This window comes from Micrasema longulum, unplaced genomic scaffold (genome assembly GCF_059751315.1).
Source record: "Micrasema longulum isolate JH-2025_06_02 unplaced genomic scaffold, ASM5975131v1 h1tg000487l, whole genome shotgun sequence".
NCBI classification, from domain to species: domain Eukaryota; kingdom Metazoa; phylum Arthropoda; class Insecta; order Trichoptera; family Brachycentridae; genus Micrasema; species Micrasema longulum.
The window spans coordinates 1061003-1088543 of NW_028277684.1; the positions used below are offsets into that span (position 1 = coordinate 1061003).

Here is a 27541-nt window from a genome sequence, read left to right on the forward strand (position 1 = left end):
CCGTCGGAAAAAATGTTTTACGAAGATCAGGATTTTTCTCTGAAAATTGAATAAAATGTTATTATGAGAATTGCGGTCGGAAAAATACCACCATTCAAGAGGAATTATATACTCGGGTTAGTGTTTTAGAAAAGCTGTGTGATAAACTTTGGTTATAATTACAGTCAGAGGGGATGGTTGTGGTCCCAGAATGAGGGGCGGCAACCCTCACATTATACAATAAGATGTCGTTTATCCGATAACTGATCATATGGAAAGTTATATTCATAGCCATTTCGCTGAATATATCATACCCGCGGGAGTGTTTGGAACGATATCATTATAAATTCGTTTGTTAGATGAGATTACCCTGGGATCAGATTTTTTCAATTTTCAAAGACCTAATCTTTGTCGTAATATTTAATTACACGTCTTGTGACAAAAAATATAAACATATTAATTTACACAACGGAAAACAGCTCGAAAAAGATAACCATATTGATGTTTTATTTTCCGTATTCCGCGCTAAAGGGATCTTAATAAAATGTTGTATTTATATTATTAATATTTAAAGCATTAACTTAGTGGTCAAACGTTTACCTTAATGTTATTTAATAAATGCAAATAAGCAATTAACGACTTTTCTATGTCTACTGGTTTCGAGACGTACCCGTCCCACAACATAAAACATGTTCATAACCTAATCAGTGCATGTATGGGTTGCTTATTTAAATGCATGTCGCGTTGGTTTAATATTTTTGTGCAACAAATATGGTGAAGGTGTATAGTGGGGTTTGCATGTTGGTTTAATCGGTGGCCTAATGAAGAGACGGGTACAACTATAAACCGGTGGACATAGAAAAGTCGGTACGTGGTCGTATACAAATCTTTAATAACATTTGGTGTTATGTTTATTTTAGTACCTACAAGTATTCATTTGAAGGCAGATACGTATGTTCATATGTAGTATGTACCACGTGTCGCTATTGAAACAGGAGCGCCGTTCTAAGGAATAAAAATCGTGTTATATCTCCGTCACGAACATAAAAACATGTATCGATTTTAAGTTTAGTGGAAAACCCACGTTGCGGCTGAATTTTCCTCGTTTCCTTTCACTCCCCTCGCGCAAGCTCAAATAGAATTTCGTGGAAAATAGCGAGCATCTTCCCACTCATTTCCGCATAGCCGGAATGCGTAAGCGCGAGCGAAACAGGTAATTATCCGAGATTTTGTCAGTAGTCCTCAGATTACACCTTCGTCCCCTTTACGATAAGGGCATCCCTCCGCAGCGGCGTCTCGCTCTCGCGCGCGAGGAGGGTCGCTCGTCCCTCTCGCTCGGACCGCCTTATCGGCCAGCGAGGATCGCTATCCAATTAAGCCTGACAATACTGTGACAGGAACGAGCGCAGTTATACGCGAGTACCTCGGGGACAATACGGGAAGCGACGTGAGCTCCGCTGGCAGCCGGGCAGCGCCGGTTCCCTAAACCCGGCGGAAGCGAGGAACTCTCCGACCAACTCCGCAAACTGCATGTATTTCGTATTACGAGTATGTAAGTATTTAAACAGACAAACATATAATAATAATAATAACTACGGATAACGTTGTCAAAACTCACGTTCAAACATAGCTATCATAAAAAAGTAATATAGCATTTTAAATCAATAATTGTTCCTAATATTTAACTGTCCCTGTAGCTCAATCACAAATGACTATCGACAAGCTAATAAGCGACGCGATAACAAATTCTCACCATGGTTGTTTATTGTATTCACGATCACAATGCGACATTCGTGAACACTTAATATTAAATGAGAAAATATTTACGTTTCGCGACGTATAATCCTGCTGCGCAATCACATATTTGAATTTCACCGGTGAAAATATGGAAAATATTCCAAAACTACTATTTTTGTTCATTTATTTATTATTTATCACGATATTCATTGCATTTAGCCGGCGGTTGGAGCCAAATGTCAAGAAAAGCAGTCGCCATAGTAATTATAATTAAATTTTCACTTTTTTGTATTGGATACTCCTTACTTTTTTGCAAATGTAATATATCGTTTTATTTTTTATAGTAAACGCCGATTTTTCGCCAGTGGACTGTATTTATTTACGAGGAAAACAAAAAACAAACCGACACGAGCGTTGACTTAGAGATTACACACGCGTTGACTTGTGACTGCGATAACTCAAGCATGTTCATTGTTCATTGTGATCGCTTAAATGCTTAGCATGTTTTTAAGCACGTCGATTGTTATTTGTGATTAAGCTACTGGACTTCTTTCACGTAACAAATGATCGAATCATATTTTACTCACTGAGTGTAGTTGTAGAAAAGTCTCGTAGTTACGAACGTACTCGTAATTGTTGTAGTTATAACGATTCAATAAATATTGGTTAGTAGTGTGGTAGTACTGAGCAAAACATAACAATATTTGAGAAACGCTGTGATAGACTTGGAAATAGATAATTTAAAGTTAATACGTCAATTTTACACATTATTTAGTTAAATGTGAAACCAAAATGGTTTTTTCTGGGTATTTACATAAAAAAGCAGACAAAATAACATCACTGGATAAATATTCAAAACATAACCGCTTAAAATATTACAAAATGTTATTTTTTTATGGTAAGTAGAGAGTGAAACAGTTCATGTACTTAGGCAGTATCATCACAGAAAATCTAGACCCCGACATTGAGATAAAATGCAGAATAGAAGCAGCCCGAACAGGATTTAACAAAATGAAAAATCTTTTTTGTGACGATAATATATACCTTAAGCTGAGACAACGAATGGTCAAATGTTATATATGGTCTGTCTTACTGTACGGTGTATAGGCGTGGACTCTAAAAGTTAATATTATAAACCGCCTTGAAGCATTTGAAATGTGGATCCACCGTAGAATGTTAAGAATATCTTGGACCGATATGGTAACCAACAATGTAGAGCCACTAATAGAGAACTATTCACCACTGTTAAGCTCCGTAAGATTTCATATTTTGGCCATGTGTTGAGAGGTGATAAATATGCCATACTTCAGCTTGTCATAAAGGGGAAGATCGAGGGACGTAGAGGGGTTGGAAGAAAACAGCTTTCCTGGCTTCGAAACATCCGAGCATGGACCAGGATTAGAACTGTGGACGAGCTGTTTCGCACTGCTCAGGATAGGGAAGCTTTCTCCCAAGTGATCGTCAACGTCGGGGGGACCCGACATGACACGTGAAGAAGAAGAAGTAGGAACAATAAAATAACAAGAAGTAAATTGGTAGGTACTTTGTACAAATACATTTCGTGGTCAGTATACCTCGTATAACTTGTTACTTTATTTATAATCTCTTGTATACCATTTCGGCAAGTCACCAGTAGACAGTAGAGTATGGATACATTCTATAGTAAAGTATTCAGAGATATAATTATTGCCTATCGTCTTGTGGCTGTACAAGGAAAGAGGCAAGGACAACCAGAAACAATGCGCTCTTTAGTCGGATTCTATGGTAACTAGTAACTGGTAACTGGTAACTGGTAACTGGTAACTGGTAACTGGTAACTGGTAACTAACTACATGATACAATACACAGCAACTATAACGAACTGAGGAAGTGATGGTTGCAGGATTCCTACAGAGTACCCATTGTGTATTCCGGCGAAACTGCAATTCATTGTAATTACTATAATTGAATTTAAGCAGGGCCGTCAAAATACGACTGATTAATAACATGCATTTTTTAATAAGCGCGATAAAAAAGATCTAATAAACCAAAACACTTAACTCAATTTTTATATTCTGATAAATAAACACAGTTTTAATAAGTGTTCGTAAATATTTGTATATCCACCTAACGATTTTTCTGTTTATTGGTTTCCAGGCGCACGTACCCTTTTCTTCGTCACATGCTTATTGCACACATGTGTCCTATCAGCACGTTTGTTTTATATTTTTTTTCAACTACTATGGTGAACATAATTTTGACGAATCAAAATACGTGCAAAATTATATATAGGACACTAACGGACCCGACAGACGATTAATGAAAAATACATTTCATTAATAAGTAGGTACCTAGGTACTTGTATGTGATTAAATTCCAAAGCTAAAGATTGTTAATATTTAAATAATTAATTTAAGTAGGTATCTAGGTACTTGTTTATGGTTGAATTCCAAAACATAAAATGAATATCTTTTTTAAATATGGCATTTTTTTTTGCAAACGTCAAACACCGGTCGTCTCACCAACAAAGGGGTGCATTTATGTAGAAATGCGATTTTCGAAAATGTGTTAAATTTAATATTATTTTAGTGTTACCAAAATCCAATTTAAAAAAAATGGGTAGAAATTATAAAGAATTTAAGGAAAGAATCTGATTGAGATCCACAAAAAACAAATGCTGTTTGTAAACATTCAAAAACAAACTTTTTATACACAAAAAAACCACTTCTTTTCATTTTTTTGCAAATGCATTCTTCTCGAATGCAACCCTGGTAGATCGATGAAAAAGGCATTTTTCTAGTTTTCCCTCTCTGTTGCAACAAATTCAAATATGAACAACCCCCTAAGGAGAAAATCCAGCCAGTCTGCAAGCATTTAGGCATACTCAAAACATTGTTAAACATTTATTTTAATGAAATCGTAAGGTTCAACAATAAAAACGCCCAATTTTGGTTGTTTTGAAGTAACTTTTAAATTATTTACATGAGTTTCGATTTAAATTTCAGCCGAAACTAGAACAGAAGCCGAAGTTTCGGTTTCAGCCGGTCACTATCGATAATATATTTTCATGAATAATTCATTGTAATCATTGACTTACAAAATTATTTGCTGTTACAATTATGGATATAATTTTATCAATCGAGACTTAATACAATAGTGGTATGTACCTTAGAATAATAACCTAATAGAGTCGCCCATACTGAGGAAAACCATTCTGTGGTTATTGACCACGAAGTTAGCTACAGATTACAGCAATGCAAAGGGACGTAAGTATTGGGTTGAGAATTGCAAGCGCAAACCGAAACCGTCCATTACACGTTTTTTGTTGAACTAAAACCAAACCAAAAATTTGGAACGCTTTTGTTCTATGCAATAGAGCTTAAGGGCTTCTCTAGAGAATTATTACTCTGAGGTCTGTACTGAATATTGTATTGCCACAATAATCCTACCTCTGCGAATACACCTTGGATGATTTACATTCTAATCTGTTTCTGCCATTCCAAATGCTGCGGCAATTCAATCAACCCCGTGCTGAGTGCTTACAATGCACCTTGTATCTAGGATTATCCTTATCATCCCCGTATTGTATGACACCTCCTGGTATCGGTAAAAGTTATCCATCACACACCCGTAATGACTTTTCCGATGTATGTAATATAGACAATCCATACATAAATAATAATTAAAAATTCAATTACGCTTTGCGAGGAAATTCTATTTATGGTGGAAAGATGCGCTTTTATTACGAGTATGTAATGTATGCATTGTGAAGCAATTTATTACCTTTAAAAAAAATAATCGTTGGGTGAAATTCATCTGACCGAACTATTACACATACTAGGCATCGCCTAAAAACGCCACATCAATTTCAGCTTTCAACTTGACAAAAATCAAAGATGGAGGAGTTGAAGAAATATGTATGCTCAAACATAGACGAAAATGATGAATATTACTCAGTGCGTAAATAAAGACATAAGCCATATTAATGCACAAGCTACCATATTTCCGTCTTAAGAATGTCCATAGAAGGTGAAATCCAGTATTTGTCTACAAAGATTTGGACAAACACAAAATATTGTTGACAAAATATACTGTTTTTTTTTTCTATTGATTTCAATTTAATTCTAAAATATTTTTGAGTTAACTGTTTGAAACCGTGATTCATAATTCATGTGTTTTTTTTTAATAAAATATTTTTATTTATTTGTGGTGTGTTCAGTTTACAAATGAATAATAAAGATTGCGCTTATCACTATTTTATGAAAATTCTTTATATCTCTTTACTTTCGTAATTTCACGTACTTATCAACCAAAATCACGGCACGACACTAAGAGATAGATTAAAAAATATTCATTTATCAGTTTTACGTCGCGTCAAATAATTCATTTTATTTTGACATTATTTAAGTCAATTTTCTGCTAAAAATAAGAAAACGAAAAAAAATATTTAAGATTAGTATTTTGTTAAGGATATCAACTTGTTGGAAAGAGTCTAAAGACGAGATACAAAGTTCTCGCCGAGCCTAAAACGGCTTCCATACGTGGAGAGACTGGAAACTATCGGTCTCACGACGCTGCACGAACGGCGAGAAAGGGGTGACCCGATAGAGACATACAAGATACTCAACAGTCACTATAGCTGCCCAAATTTGGATCCCATGTTCAAGCTTTTAAAAGATACTAAGGCTGGAGAAAACGAGATTCAATCTAAGTCCACGGAAGCATTTCCTGGGCATTAGGGTTGTTGATGGTTGGAGTAAGCTCCGACAAGATCTGATCTCAATGTGTAGTCTCGATGGGTTCAAAAATGGACTAGATTTGTCTCGGAATAGTTAAAATGTGCCAACAGCTAACTTACATAAAAATAGATTTAAGCATATCACCTTTAAGCTACTAGCTTAAAATTAATATAATAAAAATAACAAAGCATTAGTGAATCAGAGTGAATATGTTTGAACATTCCGTTATAAACTTTAAGAGTTTTTTCATGATCATCATGCATACCCTTATCCAAACCTAATAATTTGTAGGGCTCTACATTAATACCTACACCTAATGCAGCATACCTCGACTAGTTTTTTTTTTACATAAAAGTGAGGTGATCAGCCTTGCGCTTTAGGTGCTAATCTAGAGACAACGAGAAAATGCAGTGTACCATTAAAATAATAGCTCGTGGGCAATCGAACCCAGTTCTCTCGACCAACTGCGTTACACGAAGGTAAGGTCATCAATCTTACGCTTCAGTGGCCAGTCCAGGAACAATAAAATGTTCGGACTGGCGAAAGGTGGACTTGCCTTCACTCGATTTTCTCTCGCCATCGAGCCAAGAAAACTCTACGAGAATTCTTCATTCGCCCGGACACAAAGTTTATTGTGATTTATTTCAACTAAATTTATTACTTTCATCATATCCTCATCATCAGACTCGAATTAACGTTTTAAAATTCAAATAAAATTTAATAAAAAACAAAGTTGTATTTTTATTTAGATTCATCTTAAAAAAATAATCATCAAACGAATTTTTTTAAGTACCTATTTCAAACAATATTACTCTTGAGTATATAATAAAAGTAGACATAGTTTTGTACAACACCAATCAAAGTGATCTAAGCACTACTAGGTTAAAACAAGGTAAATGCGATAACAGTTATTAATTTTTCTCGTAAAAATAATGATTTGCGTTCTTATTATTTACAGAAATATTTATTTTACTGTCAATTTCAACGAGTTGCAAACAACTCACTGTTAGAAAATGAGAATCAAGTTAGAATAGAGTGGGGTTCGAACTTTGGACCTCTAATCCGTGAATCCGCAACATGACCACAATCCTTTTGAAATAAGTTATAAATTCCAAACAAAATAAAATGTTTTCAGCCATTTCAGAAATGCTACATTTATTTACATGCGAGTTTGCTGCAAAAATGCAATTTGATAATTAATTAATTACAATTAAGTTATTATTTATGTAACTTATGTATACTCACGTTTAGTTAATCGAAAATTATTTAAAATCAAACCTTCCGCCAGACCGCCCACACGAGGGTTGCTGGTTATATAAATAGGTTAGGGGTTGGGGGATGAACGGATTTCTTTTAAGAAAGTAAGGGATGTCACGTCTGAAAAACCAAATAGCATCAATAATAATGGAAATGTTCTTAATGCACCTTGTCTTTATTATCTTTCATTATTAGTATATAATTATAATAATATATAATTAGAAACGATTTCAAACCTTTATTTAGTAAATAGCTTAGATAACTTGGAACGGGGTATGTACCCTTGTTAGCTGGGCAAAGTGAACATGGAATTGTATAAAAAAAAAAAAAATAATAAAAATAAAAATAAAAATAAATAAAAAATAAATTAAAAAAAACTGAGATATAGATATCTTCTATTTAAATTGTTTGCTTATTTATGCATGTGTGTTTTCTAAAATTTTTCATTGATTAAACTTTTTAAATTTTTCAGGACCTTTGAGGCAATAGCAGATTATAAATATTGTTTTATTTTGCTTTGTTTTATGTTGTTCACATTACTTGATTGTGTTTCAAACATCATTGCATCGTCCATTATCTGGACTGACGTAAAGTATTATAATATAACATAAAGACACATAAAAATAACACCAGTGTCTTAATTGATTGCCACATATATTGCCAGTATAATGTTTGTTGAAATTTTGACAAAATCATGTAATTTTTTAGATATTAAATAGGATCTGACCTACAACAATACCGTATATAAGTTTTGATCAAATCCGCGATGTGAATGTCATAATACTGTACAACACATTATATATTAGAGCATGAAATGGTGCGTTAAATAACCATATTCCAACTGATCAAGATACTCTGCGATCGGTGTACCAATGCAATGCCCTATGAACGATATATACATCACATACAAATAATATAATCACTAGATCCTCAACACATAAACAACTTAAACAAATACAAACTAATACCACTTTCAGACAAAGGGATTTTGAGTATTATTCAATTAAAATCTATAACCTACTTCCACTATCTATTAAAGCAATTAGTAATGAGAAAATGTTTAAAAAGGCTATAAAAAAATGGATAGTGGAGCTAGGTAGAAGTAAAATGGATTGTCTCATTCGCCCATACCAATGCTGAATCAACTGCTCCACAACTGTATGGCTTATGTTAGGTTTTTGTTGTTTTCATTGTGTGTTTTGTAATATAAATAATATAGATGTACATATATAAATACCTTGTTTTTAAAACTGTCTGAATATTTGTTAATTATGTTTGTTTTTTAAGTGAGTCTTCTTTGTTTATTCTCAAATGTAATAAAAAAAACTAAATTGTTAAGTGTCCTCGGCACGGGAAACCCCAGTGAGGTCACATTATTTTTATTATTAATTTATAGTTTGTAAGCGAAAAATATGAATAAATAAAAAAAAAATAAAAAAAATACTTGTATATTTATCGATTATGTTTTTTACCGTTTCAGTTAATATTAAATATTTTTTTAACACTCGACGACATATTTTTATGTAGCGTCACATCTGATCATCGTTAAAGTCCGATAAAGAAGGAAGGTAAGAAAATATATTATTATTACCCACGAATTGATATGCCATTAACAGCGCGCTTGTAACGTGTCTATTCGATTATACGTCATTAAATATAATTGAAATATTAATAATATTGTACCTTCACATCTAAAAACCAATTGCTACCACCAACTAGCAGCCCTGTTGCAATGAATAAAGGTTTGTTAGGGGATGAAATCGGGTGGAGAGATTAGCGCCCCCTCGGTGGCACTAAACAGATCAAATCAAGGGATGGAATACATTACCCTTGTATAAACTCGATTACACTTCTTGTTGTTTTTTTTTCTGGTCGACGGGACATTTTATCAAATCACTATCAACGTGTTACAGTCACCCCTAGTAGAGATACGGAATAATAACTTGTGATCGGGAGTGGGGGTGGTGTGGGGATTATAACAATGAGTGGTTTTTATTGCGATAAGACGGGGAATTGAAAATACAAATATTAATACTATTGTACTATTTATTCACATTAACTCAAACATCAACTAATTAACATTTTTGTTTATTAGCTGATTATTTTCGTAGTAATTTCGCATGAGACGGGTATCAATATATTCATATGTTTTTTGTGGTTTATTAACTATTTTTTATTCCGTGTCCAGAGGGATGAAGAATACTGTCCTGGAATAAAACGAAAACCCTGGACGACCGTTTTCGACTCGATGGCTACTCTCGAGTATAAATCGTGAAAAGGAAATCGAGCGGGAATAAGTCGGCCTCGCAGCTAGTGGTTGCCGCATTCACCTGCCATTCTTGAGGTCTCGCGTTAGATTCCTAACCGGGTCAACGTAAAATATTTTTTTTTTTTTTTTGCACCACAACAAATCAGGAGCCCCAATTGCAATGGTGAATTACAGCGCAGAACACCCAGGCTTGAGAAAAATCAGTCAAATGTTTTAACCACTGCACCACGGAGGCCGCCAATTTCTAGACTGGTACCTGAAGCGTAAGACTGATCATCTTACCTTCCATGTATCAACACTTATCTATTTACACTGCTATTGTAGTGCCAATGCAGTTTCATATGTGCCATGGGATTCGGATAGGGAAATGAAGATTTTTTTAGTACATAACTTTTTTTTTATTTATTGGTAATAAAAATAATACGTATTATGTTTTTTGTTCATAAGATATTTATCGCGGTGAAACTACCTCTGCGTAATAATAATTATTTTAGTATTATAACTTGAACAGTAGATTTTACTACTATTTAAGTGTGTTCACTACTTTAAAATCCAACTACAAACAAAACAGTTTCCTTATTTTTTAGCATAAGATAGTAAATAACATAGTACTTACCTACCGAATTATTTAAGTACCTGGCAATTTACGGAACGCCTTATTTTTAATTGCCGTTTTTAATTATGTATATTATTTTCAATTATGCAAAAATGCGCTGTTGGATATAAACATCCTAGCTTAATGTAATCACCATTTTATTCTTACATACCTCATAAAGTCTAGGTAGTATTTTAATGTTTATTGTGACAGGCCACATAAAAAATGTCGTAGTTTAATGTTATAAAACACTATTCGTAATGTGTATCACGCATAGAACTTCTCTCAAGGGTCATGCACTTAAATTATAAAGAAATAACATCCACTCTAGCATTGTATTATTTTCTTTACTCCCTCATTGTTCAGCGAGATACCTCTTTTGTTAGTTAGACAATATGAGGAACGTCTCCGAATCTTTTTGCTTGAATATGTCACCTGGGTTCAATTTACCGAATTTCTTTAAAAATTCTACGAGTGCATTCCTACCTAGCAAAAAAAACAACCTGATTTTATAAAATAATAATTTTACTCAGATACTTTGTGGATATTTATATTTTAATTCATTATATTATTATATTAACATTTGAAAAAAAACTTCAAATATTTTGAAACATACCTATTTTGATCGTCCAGTTCATTAATCAGACAAGTCTGGAAGAATGAAATAAAAGTTAAATATGCAATATGTTGCAAAAAATTTAGATCTGAATAAATCCCGAGGAAGGAAATCCAGCCAGTCTGCAAATATTTGGACATACTCAAAACATTATTGAATCAACTAACTGGTAAATGAAGAAGTATAAAAATTGGAAAATTATTTTCAGGCGTTGCCTAGTAGGTGAATTGGTTCAGCCGGATGAATCGCACCCACATGATAAAGGTTTTAGCTCTTTTACTTTACTTACAAAAGTTAACAGATGGAAGAGTTGAGGAAATGTGGATTTTTAAACATGGGCAGAATGGTAAATGTTACACAGTGTGTAAAGTGGCCACCTTAACCAGCCAACGACAGGTCATAAGCCCTGTAAATGCCTAGACTTCCATATTCCCTTCTCAAAAATGTTTTCCCTCTGTTGCAAAAAAAAAGATTCAATATGTAGTTTAATGAAAAATTTTGCTCTATGTCTGCACTTTTTATGTGACGACAAAATTACAAAAAACTTGTTTAGAATACAATTGTAATATTGCTTGGGTCACTTAAAATATATTTCAAATGTCTTATTAATACACGAAACATATTGGCAATGTACACAATAACTAAACATCGCTAAAAAAAATATGTTTTTTTCACGCCCATAGCCATATATTATATACATAAACGTTTTATAAAACACGACTACATACACAAAATTTAAAATTTAAAATCAGTGTCAAGAAATAAAATAAACAACATTATTTAGAAACATAGTTGGTATGGAAAAATATGAAGAAATAGAGTATGCTGTAAAACAGAAAAAAAAATTGATGTAAAAAATATAATCAAATGTTAAAAAAACGAATGCAATTAAAAGGCATGTGACTTTAAAAAAATACAGCGTAAAAGTTTGAAGCAGCTAGGTACATAATATTATAATACATTATGAAGATAATATTAATTTATGTTTAATATGAAACATATGCATTTTTTTTTTATTTGCCTGGCTTATGTTAAAAACATCGATGTTTTTAGCATATTGGTTCGCAAGTACATGCATCGTCCTACTGGCAAATTTGCCCTGTAATTATTCCGCATGATTGACCGCAGTAGAATAGTATATTACATCAGGTGATTTGACCAGGTGCCAATAAAAATTATGAGTTGACCAACATTAATGTTAATATTTTTAATAGAAAAGGCGAGTTATTGAATCATCGTACGTTTTATAATGTTTATATATTCAAATAATCATTTAAGAATGTGTAATTTATATATTCAATCCGTATATTTAGTTTAATATTTATAAAATGCTAAAATTTCAATCAAATCAAATCATACATATGAAACAAGGGATAAAGAAAAGATAAGATTACCAATGAGTAGAAAAACAGAAAATCAAAATTAATTGTACAAGGGATTGAAGCTGTATAATGAGTTGTCTGAAGGAATAAAAGAGATAGAAAAGATCGAAATTTTTCAAATTAATTTGAAAAAATGTGTTATGGAGAAATTTTGATAAAAAAATTGTAATGTTATTATAAGTTTATATAAGTTCTTAAGATGTTATGAACTAACTAAATAAAGCATAAATAATAAATAAATAAACAACAATATTTTATTTCAAATAGTTGTTTTCTTTTTATCTCTGAACTCGTAATTTGGAGATGTCTGATTAATAAACTGGACGATCAATTCACAAAAAGTTCTCACGTTAAATTATTTGGATGGAATTTTAATTTGCAATTCTCGTTTTACTTTGAAATGATATTCTAACACAATATCAATGTTGATCCATAATTATCTTTCCATGGAAAAATACTCTCATTTCTTTGTTCTTTCATTTTCATTATTCTTGCTTGTTATATTTATACATTAATCGTGTAAAGGTTAATCAAATAAAGGGACAGTTGGATTAAGTAATTGGAATTAATCAGAATACATACGCACGGAATGAAATTTCACGCGCTTGCATACGCGATTGCCTAATAGCTACACGAGGTGGGTATTGGGTATCGGTGTGACTATTTCGCCACTGCTTTATGTGGGCATTTGTTGTATGAATGTACCTAACCAGCTAATACACGGTTGTCATTTTATATAAAATAGATGCAATCTTTCATCAAAAGCCTTTGTCAGCGCCAATAATAAAACAGGTGATTTACTTTCGTAGATCAAATAAATGCTTTGTTTCGCAATTTTAGCGCTGGTTCACACTTCCGGGGTCTACGTCCTCCGAGCGGACCGAGGCGCGAGGTCCCATCCTGATTCGGTCGCCGAGAGCTACGCAGTGGTACCACTGCCCAGATGTGGCCCATTTTGCCTACTGCCGCTGTGGAATTGTTTTAGTTTTGTTTATATTCCGAGAGCCTCATACATATTCAGCGTGTAGTGTGTTCTGACCAATTTGCCCGTTAAAACAGAATCACGGACCGTAAAATGTATGAAAATATACCGTAAAACAAAAAGGCATTGTTCCGTCGCGTACCCGGTTATTTTTTTGTTCCGAGACGGACAAAGAACGCTGTCAGAGTATATCCCAGCGTTGAAAGTAAGCCCGTGTTTTAGTAAAGTAGCCTCACATCGAGAGATTAATAGATAAGTAAAATGAATTAAGAGAGAATCTTCCGCGAAGTAAACAATAAGTTATCCGTAACGCGACTCCACACAATGCGCTCACTCCCGCTATCCGCTCTGTACGCGCGATCCGAGGAAACGAGCTCCATTAGCAAATATAAACAAACAATACGGCTTTACATGCACTTCAGATGAAAACTTAGATTATCAAATTATGGATGAGAACTTCGGAGTTTGTATATTTCCTATTCAAAAAGTTGTATAGGAAAATATGAAAGGGTAAACGTAAACAACAATGTGCATACATCGGTGCGGCGGGGTGGGCGGGCGCGGCGGGGACGCGCGAGGGGGGGAAGCTGCCATTGGTCGCCGGTGCGGGGCTGGGGAGGGGAGGGGCGGGGAGAACGTCGCGGAAAATTCGATGCCACTGCACAGGCGCGTGTCCGCCATTTTCTCTCAACAGATTTTCCCGAGGGGACTTACTTCAAGAAAACACCGTCCCTCAATACTCCGACAATCCGTCGATAATTGAGCGGCTGTTTTCTTTTATTGATTTTTAAACAGTCGCGTTTTTTAATTAATATGATTGTAAATTTGTTATTTTCTTCTAACTGCCTAACTTTTGTAGCTTATGCAGATAATTCGGTGCTTTTATTCGAGGCTAAAAGCTGGAAAGAAGTATACAGTAAACGTGAAAAGGGATTGAAAATGACGAAAACATGGCTCTACTACAACTTACTTACACTTAACCCGCACAAAACAAAATATCTGACTTTTTGTATAGACCGACGGAATCCGCCAACTGAAAGAACTCGTGAAAATTCGTGAATGCACAAACGTAAGTAACAGAGACTGTAACAGAGACTGTGACCAAACTATAGAAAATGTAAACAATATAAAATGTCTAGGTATACACACTGCTTGTCAATTAAGATGGATCATAGACATAGACAAGACAGCAACCAAGCTAAGAAAAGTTACATATTTATTTTAAAACATTTGAAATATTATAAACAAAACGATGATTATTAAAGTATACTTTGCTCTGGCACAATCAACTATCAATTACGGAATATTAGGATTGGGAGAAACAAGTAAAACCCCACTAGAACCATTAATGAAAGCACAAAAAGCCTTACTGCAAGTAACAAAAAGCCCTATCTATACTCTACAGAATTTCCAGTGCTAGACATAAAACAAATATACAGAAAGACTTTTTTACGTCACTTACTTGTCGTAAAAATATACTTGCATAGACATAATGAAGGACAACAAATATATGACACTAGACAAAGACAAAAAACAAATTACGGACAAAGACACTCCAACTTTCTGGCACCTAAACTTTACAATTTTTTAATGATGAAGACACCAGTAAACAAAATTAATAACAACGCTTTTAAAACATCAGTCTCTAAATGGATAACTTTAAGGTCTAGAACGGAAGCTGAGGAATACGAGTAGGTTTGTCTTAAAATCACAGTAGAATTTATATTTATTGTAAGTATTTTCTCTTTTTCTCTCTTTTCATTTCATATGCGTATTTTAAAAATTAATTTACTGATCCCTTATAATTGTTTAAATATTCAACTTTAGCTAAAATTAATCTAGAAGTACTATTATATATAAAATAAATAATACATTGACACTCCAGAATGTGCCATGGGCCAGTGAAGTGGCTACATACACAAATAAATAAATTAAAGCTAAATATATTGTATATGTTTATATTTTTTCGTAAACGTTGTAAATACTTAAATTTATTTTATTGGGTAATTGAAATAATAATAAATAAAGTAACCCAGCAGTTGTTTTTCTTTGACTTATCTAAATAACATGCAAAAATAAATATATTTTGTGCACAAAATTAGTCTAACGACGCGTTTTGAACACCAAAAATGTACTTTCTTGGTGGCACTTAAAACTGGTCGCAAGATATCAACAACCTAAAAAATGTATCTTTCAAATAAGTTTTTCCTTTTACTACGAATCCCAAAATGATTTTAATTACAGGTATATAAGAATTTGCAAAATAGTAATAAGTACCGACAACACAAAATTAATAATTATATCTTTTATTGTTTTTGAAAAAAAATAATGAAAAAATCTGTTCCGTGATGTTAGATTATTAACTTTAAAGTAATGTAACAAGAATAGATGCGAGAAGTTTATGCAAAATATATTTTGAAAATAAGTCAAGAATGCCACCCTTTGCATTAAGACAGGTTGTATGTACACTGTAACTGCAGCCCCATGGTGTGGTAGAAGGTGATGTTTGATGTTTAGTCCCGGTGTGAACTTTCACCATAAACCGCAACAAAACCCCATGTAAGATGTAGATAAACACCGAACAGCGGGTTGTAAGAGTCAAAGGGAGATAGGAAAATCGCAAAAAAACGATAAAGAGATAAATTTCAAAAGAGGAAGATAAACGAGGACACCTCCAGACATGAAAAGATGGATGGGGAAACGAGACTCTTGAAATACTTACAGTTTACTTAAAATACATTAACCTCGATATAAAGAGAGGTCACGGCACCACACTCTCGTCACGGACTTGTTAAAATCCAATACTGTATACACGCGACTGACGTACTTAGATTATTTCTTCATTATGGAGATTTACACTATTTTAAGCTCGTGTTTTCCATTATTTTATGCGATAACTCAACATGAACTTTATATGGGTATAACTTAGAAAGATTAAAAATGTTGCTGTTTATAACTCTGCATAAAGTATTCGTGTTTTCACATGCCAGGTAAATTGACGTTTTGATCTTTAGATCTACATATTTATGATTATCATTAAGTGCCGAAAAATAAATACCATTTGCAACCAAAACAAATATTAAATACAGGAAGTAAAATAAGCTTACCAGATAGACAAGATAGGGGCATATCGGCCGATAGCTGCCTGCTCCTAATTTTATCATAATAACAAATTGGTGGAAAATTCTACAAATTTTCATGGAAAGTTACCGATCGCTGAATAAAAAAAAATCTATAAAATATGGAATTTTTTCAACAATTTTAATTTAATGACGACTATCATAATTTATTATTTCTTATAACTAAGAACTTTAATTTTATGTATTCTTAAAAATGCCTAGTATAATATATTACGTAAAACACAAATCTGTTTCTCCTTTAATTCATAGTTTTTCTTTATTTAATTTCTCATTCGATGAAACTTAACGTATGGATAAAACTGGAAAAGAAGTAATGGATTTTCATTTTGAAATTTTTTTCAAACATTTCGTGCGCTGCATTGAATTCGTCAGGTGTCTTTCAAAAATATGTGTTTGTCTTTTTTATCGGTAATAGTGAATACGTGCATAAAAGAAGAAGCGTCGTCGGGAACATCGCCCGCTCGCTACCCTTCCCCGCGCGGGCACAAGACGCCGGCGCGGGAGGATCGCCGCCCTCCGATCGATCAAATACCTCCCTACCTCTCACACCTCCCTGCGGACTAGCGCCTAGCGCAGGTCCCGGTCCCTTGTCTGGTGCGTCTGGTGTGGCGGGTACTACGCTTTTTCCCTTCCAGCACAAGCCGAACACATTTTTCTTTTGTCATTCTCTCCGCCGAATAGGCTTTACGTGCTCGCGGTGGAAACTCGCATGCGTCAGCATTTTACACGACGCGCGACGTTTCCCTCCACTCCAGAAGCACTTTACTACTTAGCTGTATGGCGTGAATACAAAATTACACTACCTGCGAAAAATAAGCTTCACGAAACTAAATTGTGTACTTTTGATATCGTTCGTGATTTTCTTTTCTTGTAGATTTGAAAGTCAAAATATCGAGAGCCTTTCATTTATCGAGCAATTAACCGGTACTGAAGTTTATTAATCGACTATATTGACATAGTTGTCAGGGTTTTATACACAATGTGAAAATATTATCATTGGAATATCTACATAATATTTTTGTTATTCGGGACAATAACGATTTTTATACTGACAATTTTTGTTTGACAAATTAATTGTTGATGACAATAAGAAAATCAAACATGATCTTTACTAACAATATTTTTAATTTGACCAAAAATGTAAAGTGGCCACTTAAAACAGCACAATGACAGGTCATAAGCCCTGTAGATGCCTAGACTTCTATATTACCTTCTCTAAAATGTTCTTCATCTCTGTTGTATTATGTTAATGATCTTTGCTTTTACGACTTATTTTTCATCACACTAAATTTCTTTATTTATGATAAATGCGGAAATACAATAAATATAAACATTCAAAGCAATAAGTGAGTGTTCTTGGTTGAAATTTCCTCGTGATTTATTATCAAAGGGGGTGATGTTTTAATCAGATATTTATTGTTTAACGTTGATTGGTTTCATCGCTTTTGTATCACTTTAATATTGTTAAACAAGAAGTTGTTAAAGTGCTTAAACTAATTACACTAAATCAATATTACCTGTCCGATCGACATCGTAATAATATTGTGAACTTAAATAACAGTAATTATGTTAAATTTTAACATTAAAATAGTGATAATATCGTATTTTATGTAATTAAAAAGAATACACACGACATTATTTCTTAAATAAAATATGACAACAGATTTTAAACCCTCCTAAATGTTGGCGAAATTACCAACCGTGTTATTTTATCTTGAGTGGGTAACTTGTGTTGACGGATAAATTAAATAAACCACAGAGGGACAGTTAAACCAGTACTAGTTTATATACCTACGTAGGAGTATTATATGGAGTGTTCTCTTATATAACATGTATGTATGTATGATTGAGCAGTTATGTGGTAAATATACGAGTATTAGAGATAAATATCTTATCCCGCGATCCTCGGAGGGGATGATACGGCTCCCTGAGGACACTTTAAGGATTTTGAGGGCGTCGAGAACAAAGGCTCGATTTAGGGGGCGTTTTGATAATATGGAGACTTTATCATAGCGTCCTTTGTACGAAAAATATAACGTCTTATGTTAGAGAGAGATGAAGTAAAAATATACGTGCAGTCCCAAATCGCTTTGGGCAAACCGTGTTCCGAATTCCGTCAGCGAATTAGATTTAGAAACGAGAGATCATATTTATTTATGTTACTTTTTACTGAAATGTTTTTATTGTGAAAATTGTAAAGAGGTTTGTTGTAAAACCAATTGAGCAGATAATTCCATTTAACTTAAACTTGAAGAAAGTTTCAAATGCAGCCCCTATCAATTACTCAGCAGAATGAAAACACGTGAATTTATTTTTAATCGTAATTATTATATCATTTTCAATTAATTTAATAAAAATTTAACTCTTTGGTTTTGTTTCACTTTTGTTTATTGCCATGAAGCTTTTTCGCTTTAGCTGTCGCGAAAATGGCATAAACATTATTAAAGATTCCAGCTTATATGAAAACCATTGAGTTCTTAAAAAACAAATCCAAATAATCAGTGTTTATATTCGTTATTTAATTTACTTCTTTTTATATACATTTATTATTTTATATGGTTAAAGTTTTATTTGTGTCTGTACTCTTTTAGTTCAATTGTTATTAACACTAATATCGGTGCACCCTATGACAAACTATTAGTTCATAGTTCATAGTTTATCGGGACAATTAGTGTTTAATATTTTATTATGTAAAATAATATTGTAATATAACATATTATTATTATTGAATTTTTTTAATAAATACTTTTTTTTTTATGTGTAGGCATGTTTTCTGTATTTATTTTGGGAAGCTCACATGTGGAAGTTTTCTTGTCAGGAAAAACGTGCATTTCATCAGTCTCTATGTACTATATGGAAGCAAAGATTTAAGTTCTAACCGTCGTGTTTATATACTATTTAGGCCTATCAAACCCAAAATAAAAGTTTTTACAATTGATATGACCGTCTTGAACTATTTGTTATTTATTTTAAGCTGTTTCATTTTTAACTTGGACATTTCATATTCGAGTGACATTCTTGCATCATTCAGTGCCGGTTGGACATTGTTTTTTGTCCAGTGAATAAATCATCCAGTGCAGTCCAATGCGCGTATGACCCGGGGCGGGAAGCAGAACAGAGAGTTCCTACCGGCATACATAACTCTATGCCCCCACGAAACCAGTTGTCGTGTACCGTGTCCTCACCAGGGGCGTACCCTTTGGACTATCAGTATTGTACCTTCTTGCCTATCATAGAAAAATGGATCCTATCTTAACAGAGATAAAGAAATCTTAAACTGAGAATTAATAATCTAGAAATATGCTTTAAAGATAATATTTGTTTTTTTATAATCTACTTGAATTTTTCTCTACTTTGAGTTCATTTTCAACATATCGTTAGTAACCAACCAACAATAGCCATCAAATATCTCATGTCAGATCATAAGCGCTTTAAATTTATGATTTTTTCCATATCCTCTTCTCAAAGACTCTAAGAATTACCCTTTTACTATAGAAATAAAATACGAGTAATTCTTAAATCATATATACATAATATATTTGGCAGCAAGAATTTTCACTAAGAAGATTCAGGTCATTCGACCTGTAAATATTTATAATTACCTACTGTTAAATCGGTATAATCCAAAAACTCTTTTTTTACTGGTTATTTATGTATAAAACATCAATACAAAAAGAATAGGCGAAAAGCCCATAGAGTTAAAACTTCGAATACAAAAGTTTGACAATTTTGTCAGTTGGTTCACTTCACCGGTATTGGGTTCCAATAAATTCGTACGCCATATTCGTGGCCTTAAAATCAAAGTCTTAGTTATTCAATATTAACGAAAAAGAAATTTGTTACAAAATATTTTTTTAAATGAATGCTGATTGAAAGCTCACCGTACGCCTTTGGTGCCAACACACCACATTTATAATATTTGGTCTCGATGTATTCATATCGGTATCGGTAACCAGTTCTTATGTTGCGGATATTGTGACGATAAGACATCCAATTGCAACTTAATTAATAATCAATAACTCGGAGAATTTATTGGTCCCGGTGCTTATTCACACGGATAAATATATCGCAATCAACATCATTTGACAAAAGTGGAACGAACGTCATATTTAATACTCTGCGTTAACTATATTATAGTTGTACATGCAAACCCAAGTGCAAATAAAATCTATTGGAATACCTGACGAAATGATACCATTAGTTATATTAGCATTTATATCACAGTGAAAGTTAGTTCTGAAACTAAATTACTGATTTATTACTTATTTCTGCATACCGCATGTTTTAAATAGTTTTACATTGTTTTATGCTTACGGGTTTTAAAAATATTCATAAATAAGATTTATTTTTTTAGCACAAGCACTTGATATATTTTACTTAATCATGAAGCTGCCTACCTCAGCGAAGGCGCTTGTCAGTTAATAAAACAATACTCAGTTTATACATTTTGTTGTTTTTTTTACTTTGAATTATTAAGTATTTAAATTATATTTTCTTCAAAACGACAGGGTTGTATTGTAACAGAGAACACATGGTGACGGTTTGACGTGGTGGAGGGATGAAGGGATGGAAACGGAGGAAGTTATAAATTCAGAGTTGTTGGGACAGGTGTCCTGGGTACCACCAACTTCGATATTAACATTTTTTAATACGTTTCTTCAGTAACCGCTACCTTCTACTTAAATAATACCAACAACTTCATAATATTGTCATGGTTACATTTAATTAAGCCGTTATAACATTATTTTAGTCCATATATAATGCTCAGGAAGCAGCAACCGAATTCTGTTTGTGCTTTATCTACTCATTCAATACAAAAAAATACATCGAATCATATTATAGGATTTCAAGCTGTATTCCTAATCGTATGTGTACATCTTTGTCAAGACACTCACTACACCAACATGCAAATAGTACTATGTGCATACATTAAAAATACAAAACATACAATCTATAGTTTTAGATATATCATTATACGCGGTGTTTCAGGATCAGACCACCAAACTGCAAAGGAACATTCCTCGTGGAAAACTATTTTTAAAAAACTAAATATTTTTTTTTCAAAAAATAAAATGTTAATAAAAAATAATAATTATTCTCGTTTGAAAATGAAGACAAACCTTAATGTCTCGGACTTGCATCCCTTCCACAAACCTCCTACCCCTATTATATCCAGCCGCTTCCCTAGTCCGCGTCCGATGCGTATTGTTTCGTTGGTAAAATACGTTTTTTTTTTTCAAAAAAAAAAAAAATATTTTTAAGTACATGATAAAAAAATGTTCCTCTCAAAATTTGGTGTATGGCTCATAAAAACCCGTAAATGACCCAAGTATTTTTAGGTTTTAAGAATCAAATCGTAAAAAATATGGAATTCCCTCTCTTTTTTATGTGATATTCATAAATTTACCAATAAACATATTTTGTTCTTTTAAAATCACTACTAAGTTATGTTTAAAATTTTTGAAAGTTCCGTTTCAAATGAGGAAGTTCAGCCCTACGAATAATTGGAGACAAAAATGTTTTCTGACGCGCGGTAAAAATTAGAGCATTAAATTATACGGCAAAGTTTTTTGAAAATGTACATAAATTATTTTTAAATATTTTACGAAAAGCGAAAGACGTCACTAGTTCATACGAATGAACCAATAATAAGAGAGTTGTGACAAATTTTCGGTTTACTTATCGTCAATTGGCAGAACTTCCCGAGAAGAAGCGGAAGAACACTTGAGACGTCACATGTGGATTAATTTCAGAAATGCAAAACTTTAAAAATTCGTATTGCTGATAATATGAAACATAATAATTTTGGCTAAGTTTAGTAGTCTATTAACAAATATAAAAAATGAATAAAAAACTTTGAAAAAAACACTTCCTCGTTATTAATTTAGTCTCACGTTTGGGTAACGAATGAAATGTGTAAATATCTCTGATCTCATTACGAAATTGGAATAAAAAGCAATTTAAGTTTAATAACTATTACAAAACGTATTCTCCCTTCAATTATTTGAATGACCTTTCTGTTCGTTCGAATCCCCTCTCGTAGCCTCGTAGCCGAGTGGTGGTTCGGATTATCGTCTGACCGGGGATTAATAAACAAAACACCTGCCCATTGTGATAGGTCAGCTAAATACCCACTACTGTTGGGTGAAAATGTGTATTATAATACAAAATAACCCACCGGCGAATTGCGACCACATTTCCCCAGGATTGACTCGATGGGTCGGTTACTAACACAAATTATACTCTTTTGTTTTCTCAAATTACCCTTACGGCGTAATTACATTCAGGTGATCGAATAATTTGTATTGTGTTATGTAACTCTGACAAGTGGCGCGGCTAATTTTCCTGTAGAATAAAACAGCGCAGTATCGTAGTAAAAAATAACAATCAAAATACACGACAAGCTTGCGATTATGGTCCCTATTATTCTAAACCTGAGAACCTTCTTAAAATTAGCTAAAATTGATGCATACAGTAAAATATAACATCAATTATTTATCACATATCACAAGTTTAGATCAATGACAATTTAAAATCAATGACGCCCATAGAAAAAAAAAACGTTTTACATTATGAAAGTCTTTCTTTTGATATTGAAGAGTGTCATTATTATTTTATTTGTCACATAAAAAGAATTTATTATTTTACGTAACGTCATTGATTTTTACAACATTGGTATTGATGATTAATGCCAAAAGGTGTTCATGATAGATTCATTATAATTTGCAATAACATAACCTATTTATAGCGCAAAAACAAGAAATAATATAAGCGTATGAATCAAGTCGTTTTATTTATTTTCTTGTTGACTGTATGTTTTTGTAAAATAAATCGATTTTAATCGGGTTCTGGTCCCGTGGACGTGTTGCGGACGCATGGATCAGAGGTCCGAGGCTCTGTCTCCACTCTACCTCAACTTGGTTTCCAGTTTAAAATACACAGTTATTTACAACTCGTTGAAAATACCCCCAAAATCGAAATATTTGCTTAAATCATAAGAACGCAAATATAAAAAAATAATACCTTCCCTAAGAACAATAACCTTTTTCTAAGTAACAAACGTATTTAATCAACTTTATAAATATTGTTTTTTTAATACTGTAATATTTAAAAATACTTATATTCGCAATGATTTTGTATCAAGTTAAAAAACGATTTTATAAGGGGCATTTAAAAAATAAATATAATCTATTGTAGAATTACGCAAAGCAATTGACATTATACTTTGTTAAATGCACCAAAGTTAAAATTAATATCTCAATCCATATTTTGTTCATTTATTTTTCCAGTGTTTCGTTTTCATTGTGTCAAAAATTATAGTACTTATGTCGGTACACACACTAAGTACACACGTGTGTGGTACTACGATAAATATGTCCAAAAGTTTTTATGCATGGTAACGATGGGGCCAGTGTGAGTGGCATGTGCGACATAAAATGATCATATTTTAAACATTATTTATTGGTACGGAAGAAATTTAAAATAATCACTTGGGTGAATCCACCACACCTGCCTACAGGTGGAATCCTGTAAACTAACTTGAAATGGTTCTTCAGAGTGTGTATATCGAGAAACGAGACCTAAACAGGTAACAGAAAAAAATATTCTTGAAATTAGAGTAATTTTAAATGGCGACAGTGATATTATACGATAAAACCGCTTTTAGTATCAAAACTAGGTAAATTCGTACTAAGTTGTGTGTTTTTTATTATTGTGCTCCTTAAAGTTGAAACATTTTTTGGACATTCGTTTTAATATTTAATTTATTTAACAAATTTCTAAAACAAGACAAGGACAATAAAGACTAATGAACCGGGGACTGAAATTATACAACAAACTACCAGACAAAACTAAACAAAAGACTCAGACAAACTTTTCAAAAGATGTAAAAAATATTATTTTGAACAACAGAGTATAAATGAAAAATGTGTTTATTATTTTATGTAAAATGAATGTAATAATCCGTGAGGGTTTATAAATAAATTTTCAAATAAAATAAAAAAAATAAAAACAAATAAAACTACATAATTCATTTAATTTTCTAATACATTTTTAAAACATGTGTGTCTGTATTTTATATTTCGCGTTTCAATGCTGCGTATAGTTAAACAGTTATTTGCGCTTAATCGGTGTATTTATTATTGCTAAATTATATGGAACAATATATTACTATTATTATAATTAAACGCGAGGGAACCACGCTAGACAGATGCACAGTCTCTAATTGAAATCATAATTTTATCTCTAATCTCTACTTGACATTTTTGGATGTTAACGCCTCACAAACTGGTTTTTACAAGCCGAGTGTATATTCTATTAGCCTTAATCTAATACGAACCAGTAGCACTCAAGAAGTTATATAAATTACGCGGTACAGTTAATGTAATGTCAATGTTTTTCCTATTCGCAAAGGCCGCTCTCCAAAACCACTTAAGTGTACCATAGAATTAACCTTTAAAAAGATAAAACAATGTATACCTACCTACAAAACGCATGTAAACTGTAAACGCCTTTCCGTGATTTATTAGGTATAACGTGATATTTTCATGTATGAAAATTGTGAAGATTGACGACGATTCGTTTTATATCAATCTACATAATTTTGTTTAATGTCAACATGTAATTAAAAACATAAAACAAAGCAGGTTCACAAATCAACAATCGAAAGTATTAAAAAAAACTTTATCGTTTCACTATCGATACGAAAATAAACACCTCATTGGATAACGAGATAAGATGCCCGGAATAATTAATTAAATGGATAACTCCTAGCGATACTAGTGATGGGACTGGACGGGCAACAAAGTTCACTTTACAATTTTACAATGGTTCAATCGTGTTAAGAGTTAGATATGTGCGTAGATATCCCCTCTGGGATGTTTCCTACGGTAAGTATAATAAAAAATACATAAAGATCTGTCCGTTGGCTTATTATCTACGGACTACGGACTCCAGAAAGTGACATTGAAATGTTTTGTTTGCGTTTAAATGGAACATTTACAGTGTTCATTTTGTTACGGGCTCCGATTTGAATTTTGTAAGTCCGTTTTCCAGTGTTTTATTTTTTATTAGATCAAACCGGTTAGCGGCTATCGGTCACTGCGCGCTGGTGCTTATTTTTATAACAAGATATTTTAAGACATGATTAATCGATAGGAGTATTTAAAATATTATGTGACAATGATCGAGGAATTGTTAGTCAGCTGAGAAGGATGTAAAACGTCAATTATATCAGGTGAATGGGTAGGTACACGTACTTACATAAAATATACCGGCAAATATGTTCGGCATTTTTATTCAATATTGGCATAATGTAATTTAAAAATAATTCGTGTGGAATGTAGAGCATGCCTTTACCGACAATGCAATCATAATGAATATTTAAATAAACCGATTAAAGTCCCATTAAGTTACGATGGAACAAAGGTGTTCAATCGTCTGTATATTAAGAATACAAACATAAATAAAAGCTGTTAAAAATTATATGATTTCTTCATCATATTATACTAGTTACAACAGTAAAGGTCATTGCGGCAGCTGTAATCTCAGAATATTGGACTATTACGCAATCATACCGAAGTGTTTTTCGTGGAGATCTTTCTGTCACCTTTCAAGATGTCTAGTCCAGTTTGAGAGCCTATATTGTTTATTGTTTGTCTGTACTTTATCTTGTCTATTTGACATTCGTGTAATTAGTTAATCCTAGAAGCGATGCTCCTATATTTACATATTATACAACACATACCAGAATTGTCACGGCGTGTCTACTTTCTGATAAACTATAACAGTGGACAGCGCTCGGATTAGCATACTGGTTTCCCCCTCACCTTTACCTTTCTTGCTCCAAATCAGTTTCTTTTTCCAAGTGCAATAATTTCAGGGGCAATAAATCATTTCGGTAAACTAATGTTTAATTTATAGAGAATTATCTATTTCTTCAGATTACACTATTGTGTTGTGTACACACTGTCATAATAACCGTGTTGAGTATTATTTATGGGCATCGAAATAAGTAGTAATGATCTTTTATCTGATTTAAGAGCTATATTAGGTTACTTGCAACATAGTGAATATTTCATTCAAATTTGATACGAGAAAATTAAAAACCGCTCAGTGTGGGATTGTAATCGAATACTTCGTAACAAGTATTGATAGTTCGATTTTAAGGATTTTATGGAATGTAAAGTTATGGAGGCGTTTATAATAAAAACAAATTTAAAAATAAAATAAAAAGTTACATCGATGAAAGAAGTGTGGTCAAGCTTGGATAATTCAGTTGTTAGTTAGTCCATGATATCGATAAAAATACAAAAACGAAAGGTCTTGGTAATGTGCGGGAACTTTAATGCATTCTTTTATTATTTTGTTTTTGAACTCTTCTGACAAATTGTCAGATTGTCGGCGAGTCATTAAATTTGACGCAGTATATCGATAAATTATCTCGCTACTTCATGGAGTATGATAAACAGAAACGAAATGTGTAAGCTGTGTAACACCTTATACCAAAACCGGACAGCTGTTTGATCACAGCTTGACCATTTTTAATAATTAAACTATAAGCTACAACTTGCCGTTACTTTCTATAATTTTTAGTATATATACTATAGCGTCCTGCCAATCTAAAACATTGGGTTCAACAAGAAGAACTATAGAGTATTATGGGTAGGCAACGTGTTCCTTGCAACCTGTGGCCTGGAGTCTACGGTACCTAAGTTGTGAGTAATGCGCGAGGAGTAAAGTGTAAGTGGACTATGAGTAAAGAGAACTGGTGGGGGCTCGAGTTTACCGGTCGAGTTTTTTACTCCGGAATAACAAGTCTCCGATCGCGTTTACCGAACTATAAATCAAATTATAATGTCACACGAT

The 27541-nt window shown here is 32.9% G+C and overlaps 1 protein-coding gene across 5 annotated transcripts in view; it reads right to left on the bottom strand.

Moving 5' to 3' along the window:
• The window catches only part of LOC148281181 (GATA-binding factor C-like), a 167203-nt gene that overhangs the window by 52676 nt on the left and 86986 nt on the right, over nt 1–27541 (bottom strand). The gene's annotated exons all lie outside the window — the stretch shown is intronic.